Source organism: Amborella trichopoda, chromosome 11 (assembly GCF_054954075.1).
Source record: "Amborella trichopoda isolate Santa Cruz 75 chromosome 11, AtrichopodaSantaCruz75HAP2 v2.0, whole genome shotgun sequence".
Lineage (NCBI taxonomy): Eukaryota > Viridiplantae > Streptophyta > Magnoliopsida > Amborellales > Amborellaceae > Amborella > Amborella trichopoda.
Window position 1 is genome coordinate 35370713 of NC_142346.1, and position 13300 is coordinate 35384012.

Here is a 13300-nt window from a genome sequence, read left to right on the forward strand (position 1 = left end):
GTTAAACAAGAACTTAGTAATGTAACCCTACCACCCATAGATAGGTATTTCAGTTTCTAAAGATCCAACTTCACTTGGACTCTCTCTAACACCTTATCCCAAACCGCTATAGAGTGCTTAGAATTTGAGATTGGCATTCCCAGATAAGTAAAAGGGAAAGAGCCCACCAAGCTACCCAAAAGATTTGCCAAATATTAAATCAAGGTCGGAGACCAGTTAATACCTATCATTGAAGTCTTATGGAAATTGACCTTCAAACTCAAAGCCACCTCACAACAATCTAAAAATCGAGCATTATTTTTCAATTGTGTCTCATCTGTTTCATAAAAAATAAGCATATCATCCGCATATTGCAAATGAGAATCTCTTGGACCCATTTCAGTCACTTTAAAACCAAAGAAATTCCCACAACCTTCCACTTTATGAATCATCAAGCTAAAGCATTCTGCATAGATAGCAAAATGAATGGTGACATGGGGTCCCCTTGGCGAAGACCCCTGGAAGCCTTAAAGAAACTAATAGGGCTTCCCTTAAAAAGTATTGAGAAATGGGCAGAGGATAAACATCCAAATCTCCAATTCGTCCATTTAGCCCCAAAACCTATATTCTTAAGAATTTTCATAAGCACCTCCCATTCAACTATACCATAAGCTTTTCTTATATCAAGTTTAATAATGACTTTAGGAATTTAACTTCTCACTCTAGAATGAATACATTCTTGAGCCACCAAAATACTATCAGTGATTTGACGATTCTGAATGAAAGCACATTGAGTGTTAGAGATAAGAAAATATAAGACTGACTTCAATCTTTCAGCCAAGACCTTTGCCACAATCTTAAAAAGACTGGTCAGAAGACTGATGGACCTAATGTTTGATAACTTTGCTATCACTTATTTTTTAGGGATAAAAGCTATATAAGTGGCATTAACCCCTTTGAATATCTCACCCTTAATCATAAAAGCTTTAACCATTTCTAATAATTCAGACTTAATCAAGTCCAAAATCTATGAAAAAAATAAAGAGGAAAACCATCTGGGCCTGGAGCCTTATCACCAGGTAAGGCAAAAATTACCCCCTTTAGTTCGTCCATAGAGATGTTACGCTCCAAATTAGAATTCATCTCTATTGTCAAAACTTTAAAAGGTATCCTTTCCAGTTTTTGAGTGAACTTCACCTCCGTCGAAAAAGCCTTCTTAAAATGGTCAACAATAGCCCCTTCCATTGCCACACCGTCATCTGCTTCAATACCAGGAATAGTCAAACCAGAAATATCATTTTACCTTCTTCTCGCACTCATAATAGAATGAAAGAACTTGGTATTCAGATCACCCTCCTTCAACCATTTTATCATTGATCTTTACTTCCAATATAACTCCTCAGCTCTACGAAGATCATGAAGAGATTTTAACTTCGAACTCCTTTCACCCATTAACTCCTCGGTTAACACAGCTATAGATTGAACATGCTGGTCAAAAGCTTCAATTTCATATAAGACCTCATCAATTTTGGACTGAACAGTGAAATTATTCTCTTTCTTCCACACGATGAGCTTATGTTTAATATTGAGCAGCTTTTTGTGCAATTGAAAATCCAAGGAATCAATAGAAATTGTGTTTTACTATGTGGTTTTAATGACTTCTACCACTTCTTTCTCTTCAAACCATCCAATATCTAGCCTAAAAGGCTTCGGCCCACCTCTATCAATGCTAGTGTATAACAAAATGGGGATATGATAAGAAGATAGACGTGGAAGAGCACTAACAGAGACAAGAGGAAAGACATCCACCCAATTTGTAGATACTAAAAATCTATCGAATTTTGATATTGAAAGACTAATTATACTATTATTCGACCATATAAATTTAGCCACAACAATCGGTAGATCAAATAAAGTCTCTATAAATCTATTAAACAACCTCATCGAAGAATTAATATAAGATATTGCAGAACAATCGTCTGGCTACCTGATAAGATTAAAATCCCCCTATACACAGAAGAAAATGAAATTGCTGAATCACTCCATCCATATCATTGACAAAACTTTCCTTAAGAGCAGAGTCATTAGGACCATAAATATTAATAATTCCCCAAGATAGGACCATGAAAGCCAAGAAGTAATAATCTGTCTTGAACAACAGTCTCAAAATTTTGTAGAACAAGTGGGTCCCACAATACCCACAAGCCACTAGATGCTCCAACAGTATCAATACCCTAAGAGAACCCCAGGATAGGACCATGAAAGCCAAGAAGTAACAATCTGTCTCGAATAACAGTTTTAGAATTTTGTAGAACAATAGGGTCCCACAATACCCACAAGCTACCCTCCAACATCATCAATACCATAAAAAGAAACAGCCCCTGAGCATCTGACCTCCCTAGCCCCAAAAACACTAGGCTAGGAAGTTTGGTCTCTTGAAGAATTAAAATCCAGGGGCTTAAACTTAGAAACCAAAATAAAACATCTCTCTTACGTCTAGGGGTCACCACGATCCCTAATATTCCATGAGAGAATATGCATTAACAAGGAGGGTTAGAGGTGGAACTTGGCCCATCAAGACTTGCTCCGAAATAGAGCTCCTCCAGCATCAATGCTTCATTGAACGCAGCAGAATCCAACAACTCCGAAGAGTCTGAAATAAGAGAAGCAGAAGAGACCTTTGAGAGATCAATGATTTATAGTTCCTTACCCAAAGGCACTTTCGGCTTCGCAGTGCTCTTAATGATGCCACGAGCCTCTAACTGAGCAAAATACCTCAACCCCAAAGAAGAAAACTTCTTATGCTTAGATGCCTTGCTGAGGATTGGGGTTTTCTCAGACCTCCCCACATTGCTCTGAGCAATATCCGCCCCTGAATCCACAGTCTTTCATGCCTTCTTAATATGTTTCACCTCATCAAAGAACACCCTAATGGGGATATTGAAATCCATACCCATATTAGATACCATAGCTGCAACCTTCGGTTTTTCAGTGTCAACATCAACAGAATCAAACTCAAAACCTCAACTTTTGATATAGAGTCATCAGTTATAGATGGTCCCCCCAAAAGCCGTAGAGCGGACAGCTCCAAATGGAGAATAACTCTCAAAGGGTCTACAACATCAGAAATAGCCAACACAGTATTTGGGTCAAAAGAACCATCCTCTTCCTGCTCCCCCTCAATTTACGCAGGCAACTTCTGGTTTCCAAAAGCCAAAGCCAGATCCTCTTCGTCATAATCCACCACCATCACAACAAGAGGGTCAATGACAAGCAGATAAAACCTCGCTTTAGCTTTGGGAGGTTGACCCTTAATAGCAGCACATCTATAAGGCAGGGGATACATGGTTTTCTTTTGCCAAAAAACCACACGACAACCCAGACTTTGAGAAGCAGATCCAGACCAAAAAACCTTTTCTCGTCCACCGGCTTCCAACAAGACTCCTTGTTAAGTTTGGAAAATGCAGGTGTAGAAAATCCACTGCAAAAATCTCGCGATCACTTTCCAAAGGCAGGTCATCATGGAGATTTACCTTGGGACTCGAGGAAAGTGCCACGTGCAAAGAGGTGCCGCCTTCCATGGTATCCCCACCCATCCCATCTGGCAGAACAACGTCGTCGTTTAAGCCTTTAGATTTACAACTAACAACCCATGGAATTAGTGAACCGTGAGACCACCCAAATTTGTAAACCCATCTTTCATAATATCCAAATTTGAATTTTGCATGGGAAAGACCTTACCCTTAACATCAGCAGGTTCCTCCCCAAGAAGCGGTCCATCAAGCATCCTAGAAATGATAGCAGCTACCGCGATAGGTGGACTCGAGGCAAGTACCACTCCCGAAGTATTAACACCCATAGTCTCAATGCATGGCAACTCCCTAGAATATTCTGCAGTAAAATCTGAAAAAAATTCAACCGACACCCAATTCCTTTTCAAATTTGAAATAGGTAAATTCAAAATATTGCCGCTCTTCTTCTTCTTTTTGAAGCGCTGCCTCCGGCGTCGATTCCGACGACGGTCATCAAGATTCCTAGCAACATGTAGATTTTGAATAGTTTCCTTGTGCTGAGCATCTCCACCATTACAACTCAATGCTGACTTCACAACTTTCGCCACTAACCCTGTCTTCAATCCCTCTAACACGATCTCTGAAGGCAACGCCCTTTTTCGAGGGATAAGACCAAACCAACCCATCATCAACCACCACTTTAATAACAAAAGTATCCTTCCCCACCTGGAGCTGAATATGTAGTGGTAGAGGCTGACCCAACACCATCCAAACCTTAATCCTGACATAGCGTCGATCAGCTCCTACAAAGGACGTCCAATCCAAATCATAGTATTCACCACAATTATTAGCAATACTCTTGATAACAGATAATTTCTAAACATTAAAAGGAATACCCCAAAGTATCACCCATGTACAAACTCTTTGAGCAAAGGACGAATAATCAGAGGGTTTCCATAGATAGAAAGAAAGAAGTTTACCTCGGACTCTTGGAAATCTAACACGAAAAGCTCAATAACCGTCCCCCTCAGAATGAAGCATGAAAACCACTTTATTCTCACAAGTGATCTTTACCTCCGGAACATTGTTGAGGGACCATCCTCTCTTGGCCCAATCTCCAAAACCAAAGATGTCATTGGAAGGAGGCGAGAAAGAACCCACCACACTGTTTTTGACCAACAAAAGGCCCTCATTCCACACCTCTTGATCAACTGTAACTAAAGAATGAGGCATCTCTAACACCACGTCATAGATCCCCTATGATTTTCTCACCAACGTAATCCCTCTCTAGATTTCTCTCAAATTATCCATCGTTCAGTACTATATTTTCCACTAGAATTGTTCACTTAGAGTGAGAGAGGATCAAGATCACTGTTACAACTAAAACCCTAAAAAATACTTCCTATCGCTTATGACTTTGACCACTTCGAATGAAATATCACTCGAAACCCTAATCCACAACCAAACATATATATAATCAAGTAAAGAAGTTGATAGACATAAAAGACACACTTACAATGTCCGGATAGGCCTACTCAATTCCTTCTCCAATATGTTTTGAACAACATTGCAGCGCTCCATCCATTGCAATACTTTCCCAAAATTCATCCTCAGTGGATTGTAACCACCCATCGCATCCCAAAAGGCATGTCACCCATCACCCCCATTGATTTCACTTTCTCTCTCTATCTTTGTTAAGGGGTTCCTTCTTCTGTCCCTCTCTTTCAGCTAGAGATCAGAAATTTAGGTATTAAAAGACAAAAATGGCAGTGGCTTGAGCACGATCCACAAGGACACACCCTCCTAACCTTTTCTGCAAACCTCCTTTTCACACTTCTTCTAGTATGTACTTTGCGTCTTTCTCTCTGCATGGTATATGCATTTTATAGACAACAAACCCTAACCACATTGCCCCTTAAAAGATATCTTGAGGCATAAAAATTGTAGATTTTATTTCTTCTAACCCCCTGAGCTAATTTAAACCTGTTTTTTTAGGCCAAACAAATCTAAAAAGATACGCCTTTTCTAAAAGTCATTCTCCCAAACTTCTAGAGAGAGAGAAGGGGGGTTCATGGAGGTGAGAGGTTATCGGGAGGAGAAATAGAGGTGTTTGGAGAAACATGGGAGAAGAGAGAGGATAGACACATGAAGAGAGAGAAAGAGAGAATTTTGGAGTATATAAGTGAAGAGAGAAAAACGATTGGGTTTAGAAATAGCATGTCTTTCTCACATTTGTTTAGGTTAAAAAATAGGTTTAAAGTGGCCAGGGGGTTAGAAGATATCTTTTAAAACATTGGATTTATCAATAAATGAAACCTAAAAATAGAGGATATGGAGATATTTTTCCAATAAAAAATGGTTTATTGCTATGTCCTATCTCTCAAAAACCCCATGCATCCTCTCTTTAGAAAACCCTCAGCACTCTTTCTCACCCCCTACGTCCTATCTCTCAATTTTGCTCTTCCCTCTCTCCTTCTATTTTACATTATAATAAACATGGGTATGGGTTTTATTCTTGTGTTTTTCCCAGGTTTTCCCTTTAAATTTTGCTGATTTTTTATTTCCTTGGTCTTTTGTTTGTTGATTTTACTGATCTTTCTACAAATTTGTTGCTTATTATTATTATTATTATTTATGGCTTATTTTATTGAGTATAGAAGTGAAATTTTTTATGTAAAAAATGTGGTATAGGTTTTATTGTTGTACTTTTTGTGATTTGTTTTTTCTTGCTGATCTTTCTGTTAGTTTTGCTTTTTTTCCATTATTTTTGTCTATGCAAAAAAAAAGACAACAAATTTTTTCGTTGGATGCTCTCTCTCTTTTGTGCGTCTTTATTGCTCTGATACCATGTTAAAATTTTTGAAAGCATACATGCACAGACATTGAATGGAGAGAGAAGAAGAGAGAACACAACATTTTACGTAGTTCAGGCCGAAGTCTTACATCCACATATCCAAAGCCCCAATGGGCTACATCTTCACTAATTTCTTGATAGATGTTTACATTAATAAGTACATCCTCACTGATTTCTGGATAGATGTTTACATCTTCACTAATTTCTGGATATATGTTAACATCTTCACTAATTTATGGATAGATGATTTCAGGGGTGTTTTAGTCATTTTTTCTGTCGTTAATTTTTTAATATTTTTATTAGGTGCACCTTGATGAGAAGAATTTACACCTAAAATTTCAAGCGCTTTGAATTTGTAAAAAAAAATTAAAATTTAAACACTACCAGACATCCCTAATCATCAGATCGGCCCAGATTCAATCTGGGTCGTTGGCGCATTTAGCTTATCTAAGTTAACACTTTAGCTCTTTCATATATATATATATATATATATATATATATATATATATATATATATATATGATCTATTGAGCCAATTGGCTCAGAAGAAAAAATGAGCCCAACGGCCCAGATTGAATCCGGGCCGATCTGACGATCACGGATATCCGATAGTGCTTGAATTTTAATTTTTTTCTACAAATTTAAATCACTTTAAATTTTAGACGTTTATTATTTTCATCAAGCCACACCTAATAAAAATATAAAAAAAATTAATTCGTAAAAACAAAATTGATCAAAATACCCTTGATATTTTACGAGGGTACTTTGGTTAATTTTTTCACGTATAATATTTGTTTGATATTTTTCTAAGATTCACCTATTTTTTATAAACACACGCCTAAATTTTCAAGTGATTTGTAAAAAAAATTAAAATTCAAATACTACAGGGCATCCGTGATCGTCAGATCGACCTAGATTCAATCTGGGCCGTTGGGCTCATTTTTACTTGTGAGCCCACTGGCTCACACGATCACATATATGTATATATATATTGAAAAGAGCTGACAATAGCTAGCCAGCTATAATGAATAGTAATATAAGTGGAATAGAAGCCATTAGATCTACATCATGCGGTTTGAAATGTATATTATTATTTTATTTTAATTATTTTTTATAAATCAGGTCATAATGAAATTTTTATGCATGCGTACTAAAAAATAGGGGGCACAAATAAAAAATATTTCTCAAAATATAAAATTATCGAAATACACTTGAAAAGTGATGGGGGTATTTTGATCATTTTAAATTATAAAAAATATTATTTTGATCATTTTAAACTATTGAAAATACTTTTTTTATATTTTTATATGGTGCGCAATAGTGTTAGGTATATACACCCAAAATTTCATAATAATTAGATTTATGTAAAAAATTAAAATTAAAATAGCGATGTGCATTATAAGCCGCATGATGAAGATCTGACGGCTCCCATTCCACCTATATACTATTCATTACAGCGGGCCAGCTGTTGTAAGGTTTACCCATATATATATATATATATATGGAAGATACGACAAAATGCCTATACGTGAAAATGAACAGTGATTTCGCCTACCCTCATCACCATCCAAACTTGATAGTATTTCATTTTTCATTTTTTTTACTAATCAGAATGATTTGAAATTTGGAGTGTGTGTATATCTTAGTGAGACGTACCTAATAAAATTATGAATAAATAATTCACAAAAAATAAATTGATCAAAATACCCCCGTAAATTTTTGGGGGTCGTTTAGTCAATTTATATTTTGCTAATTATTTTTTACAGCTTTTTATTAGGTACGCCTCACTAAGATGTACACACAATCCAAATTTCAAGTAATTTGGATTTGTAGAAAAAAAATGAAAATTGAAACACTACCAGACAACTGTGACCATGCGATGAAGTTTGGATGGTGATGAAGGTAGAAGAAATCTTTGTTTATTTTCACCAATAGGCGTTGGGAAGAGTTTTCCTATATATATATATATATATATATATATATATATATATATATATATATATATATAGTTAATATAAATACAAATATATAATCTATAATATAATATAATATATAATATAATGTAGTTTATATATTTTATTAATGTATATTTTTATTATATATATAATTATATGTTATATATAATATAAGATATTTAAATATTATATAATATAATAGTATAAGTATTATATATAATATATATGTAATTTAAAAATAATATATATATAATATAATATAATAAATATATATTATGTATAATATTTAGTTTAATATAATATATTTATATATTATATAATATAATAATATAAGTATAATATAATATAAATATTATTTATTATATATATTTAATATTACTTGTATATTATATTTATAAATTATACATAATATATAATCAATATATATATATTATATAATATAAATTAAATTAATAAAATAAATATAAATATATAATATAATATAATCTTGTAAAATATAATATTATATCATATTAATAATACTAATATTATGTATTTATATTATGCATAATGAATAATGATTAACAAAAACATTATGAAAGATTTAGTTCTTGTTAGGAACTTAATATTTCATGTTTTAACAAAAGAATTGAAACTTTGTTGGTATATTACTTTCTCAACTTTTAAATGGAAACCGTGTATCAAACGCGGAACTTTTAAAAAATGAAAGATATGATAAAGATCATTAAACTCTTAAAATTACGATAAACTCCCTAAAGTTTTACCTAGAATCTCTAAAGAAACATTCCATTTGATCGTTTAAAGCCTCCGTCCATCTTTCTATACATCCACTGCTAAATAAAGATATTTGTTTATCCCATGGTAAATTTTTCCTCAATACTTAGGATATCTCTTAGATTTTTTTTGATAGCTAATCCTATGTATTATACCCTAACTCTAGGTCTCCTAACCCTATCTTTTGTCTCACCATAGGATCCCCCTCTATACATTGAATGGCAAATAAAGATATCTATCTCCAAAAAAGGGAAATAAAGATCATTAAACTCCTAAAATTATAATGAACACCCCAAATTTCTATCTAGAATATCTAAAGAAACATTCCATTTGATGGTTTAAAACCTCCATCCATCTTTCCATAATCTACGAGTCCATAAAGATCTATGCTTATTCAATGGTAATATTTTATGGGAAAGGTTTCTATACTTCCCCTTCAGCATAGAAGATTCATCCTTCCCCTACCCTCCAGCCATCCAATTTTGATCAAGAGAGCAACTTACAATTTGATCTTAGATCCGATGTCTCAAAGTATTTTATTTTTAGTTTTTTTTTATACAAATTGTATGAATATGAATTTTGTTATGTGCCATCTTCTCCTTGGAGCGCACCTATAAAAAATATTAAAAATAATTTTTCGATAAAATATAATGACCAAAATATCTATTGAAAATTTTAAGGGTATTTTGGTCATTTTATTTTATTGGCAATATCTTTTTTATATTTTTCGCTAGTGCAGGTTTAATAGAGGATTGGATGTCCAAAATTTGGTGTCAAAATAGTTTATAAAAAAAATTAAAAATAAAATAGTGTAGAGACGTGACACTGTGATTGGGACAATCTTAGCCCTCCATTCAGAATGGACGATTGGATAAGCAGAAGTATATAAATTTTATGTTGTAGGGGAAGCATAAAAAGCTTGCCCATTTTTTATTCAATATTTGGGATATCTCCTAGATTTTTATACCCTAGTAAAATTTTCCTCAATATTTGGGATATCTCTTATATTTTTATATCATAATCTTATGTACTATACCCTAACTCTAAGTCTCCCCTATCTTTTATCTCACCATATGATCCCCTTTATTACTGTGACATGTGTTCATCCCCTTAAATGTGGCTTAATAATATTGTATAGGTAAGGAAAAGTGGTTTATGTGTCGAGGGATATGTAACTATATTTGCATTCCCTGAGGCATCATACATCCAAATATAAGGAAAAGTAGTTTATGCATAAGGGGATGCATAATTATATTTATATCCCCCCAGGCATCACATACCCATCTCAAAAATGGATTTGGAACTGTGGAAGTATAGAAACCTTTCCCTTTCAGGGCAAGCTTTCTATGCTTATCATGTAATAGAAAACTTATATACTTCCCCTTATCCAACCGTCTACCAATCACAATCTCACATCTCTACACTATTTTATTTTTAGTTTTTTTATATATAAACTATTTTAACACCAATATGTTTACATCCAATCCTCTATCAAAACTCGCCCTAACAAAAAATACAAAAAAAAATATTTTCTATAAAATAAAATGGCCAAAATACCCCTAAAAAATTTAAGGGGTATTTTGGTCAGTATATTTTATCAAAATTTTATTTTTCATATTTTTTATAGGTGCGCTCTAATAAGAAGATGGTATGTGTCAGATTTCATATATATACAAGTTGTATAAAAAAAACAAAAAATAAAATACTTTGAAATGTCGGATCTAAGATCAAACGGTAAGTGGCTCTCTCTTTCAAAATTGGACAGCTGGATGGTAGGGGAAACATAGATCTTATGTGTTGTAGGGGAAGTGTAGAAAGCTTTCCCTTTTTTAAGTAGGTGATTTTAGTTCTAATTTTTAAGTGGGTATGGTTTATATAAGGTTGCAATTTTATTTGGGTTTATATAAGGTTGTAATTTTATTTGTGTGATACTCTATGCGGTTTATTTTATTTAGACTGTGTATATTGGACATATCTTTTAAAATAGTGTCAATATATGGCATGCCTTTTAAGAAAGTATCCAATCTACACCGTCCAAATAAAATAGAGTGTGTAAATTATAGCAATTTTATTTCTATAAATAGGTTGCCACCTTATATAAACTTTTTCCATTTTTAAGTATTTATAAAGAAAAATTTATGTAAGATTGACACCTTAAAAAGTAAAATTAAGGCACACCTCTAAAAAAAAAGCTATTTTAATGTTGGAGAAAGATTTAATTGATCCTCTCGATATCGAGATGTATAGATATGGAGGAAAAAATATCAAGTCCTAAAAATAGTACATCTTACAGCGTATTATCTGAATCGTCAATTTTCAAGATTTTCATGTGTTTATAGATATGTTTGATTTGAGCTATTTTTTAAGTTTAAAATTTAATAATTAAAAAAATATTTGCACTATCCTAGTAATTTCTACACCAAAATTGCATCTCATTACGAAGTTTGGAACTGCAGCTTAATTTGATTGTTTAAAGCTGCAACCTTATGCAAACCACACCCCTATTTATAACGGAAAATTTTTATATACGGATGCGACTATAATACATGTTAGAAAAAATTTATATAAGGATGCAACCTTAATGTTGGTAAGTGTGTGTGGCCATGGGGCCTTTAAACGTGCAATATTTCTCTCTCTTATAATTTAATGGTTATCACTAAAAAATGGAGGTTTCTTAGACAGAGAAAGTGTCGTTTTCTAACGGCTAGAAAGTAACCACCAACTTCCTAGGATTACAGGGCTACATTTTCTCAGAGATTTTAGGAGGAAGCCGAACATTGGAGAATGACCTCCTCCATCACTCTTTAAGAATTCATGGCCATGGAGAGGTACACATAAATTTATAAAGTTCTCACAGTTATGATAAAAGCCTGATCTTTACAATCGATAATCTCACGACACTGCCCCTAATCCTAGGAGTGGGTCCATCTCTTCCATCAAGTTTTTCAACATTGGTATCATAGCAGGTTGTGGAAGTGTGGTGGGCTCGTAACCTACCATTCCTAGGTTTTATTATTCATTTATTTATTTTTTATATAATTCTTACTCATAACCTACAGGTCCCATGATCAAAATCGATTATTTGGTTTCCTGTGAGTTTGTATTTTATTGAACAATATCTCTCTTAATTATTTTTTTTATCAATTAGCTATTTACTCTGTTGAAATTTGTCATCTCTAAGAAAGTTGATTTCATAAGCCGTGAGTGAATTTATTATTTATTCGTTATTATCTCTAAGATAATTGTTCCATTCTTGGGTTTATCTTATTGTTATAAAAATTAGCTGAAATCCTTTGATATCAATCTGTTGCTATTTTCTCTCATAAATTATTATACCTTTTGCAAGTTAATAGGCGTACTTTGTTAAAGCAACAAAAGTAGCACACCTTGATTTAAACCATTGCACTTTTGATATACGCACTTTGTAAATAGGAGATTTCTATCGAAAGGTAGAGAGAAACAAATCACATATTTTTTATTCTCTCTTGGCTTTTATTTCTTGCTCATCATCAAGGTTGTTTTTCTTTTAATGCTATTTTTTTTTTTTTTTTTTTTGTGCCACTGTGTAAGCAATTTTTTTTTTTTGAGGCAAATTTTTTCAATAGAAATAGTTGTTGATGGTTATAAAAATAAAAATAAATAAATAAAAGGTTGCTGAAATTTTAGAGAGAAAAATATAAAGACACATTATTGCTGAAAATCAGTTGGCTTGTACCTTTCTTTCTTCCATATTTTATTGCTGAAAATTAGTGCATAATTTTATTGGATTATTGAAAATTGTTATGCACACAACAACTATTCAAGTAAAGGTTGTTATATCAATTGCATGCATATTTTTTTGTGGCTTATAATTTAGGGATTTACTACAAATTTTATTTGCATAATAATTGTCATGGCATTGCATAATTATCTTATGCTTGGGTTTTTTTAGGTTAGAAAATTTCATGATCTTGATTTTGTGAATTCATTATTTGTAGATTATACAATGCCATATTTTTGTTGAAAATATCAAAATATGCTAAAACATATTCTTATATGTTTATGAAACTTATTTTTATGCAAGATTTGGCGTAAAGTAGTTGTTGCCTTACTTTATTAATTTTTTGTTGCATCACAGCAATGCGAACATAAACTGTTCGAGAAATTTTTTTTTGAGGTCCCAGCTCACTGAAAGTCGGCAAACCTATTGAGTTAACTAGCAGACAACCCTTTCTTAAACACAATTA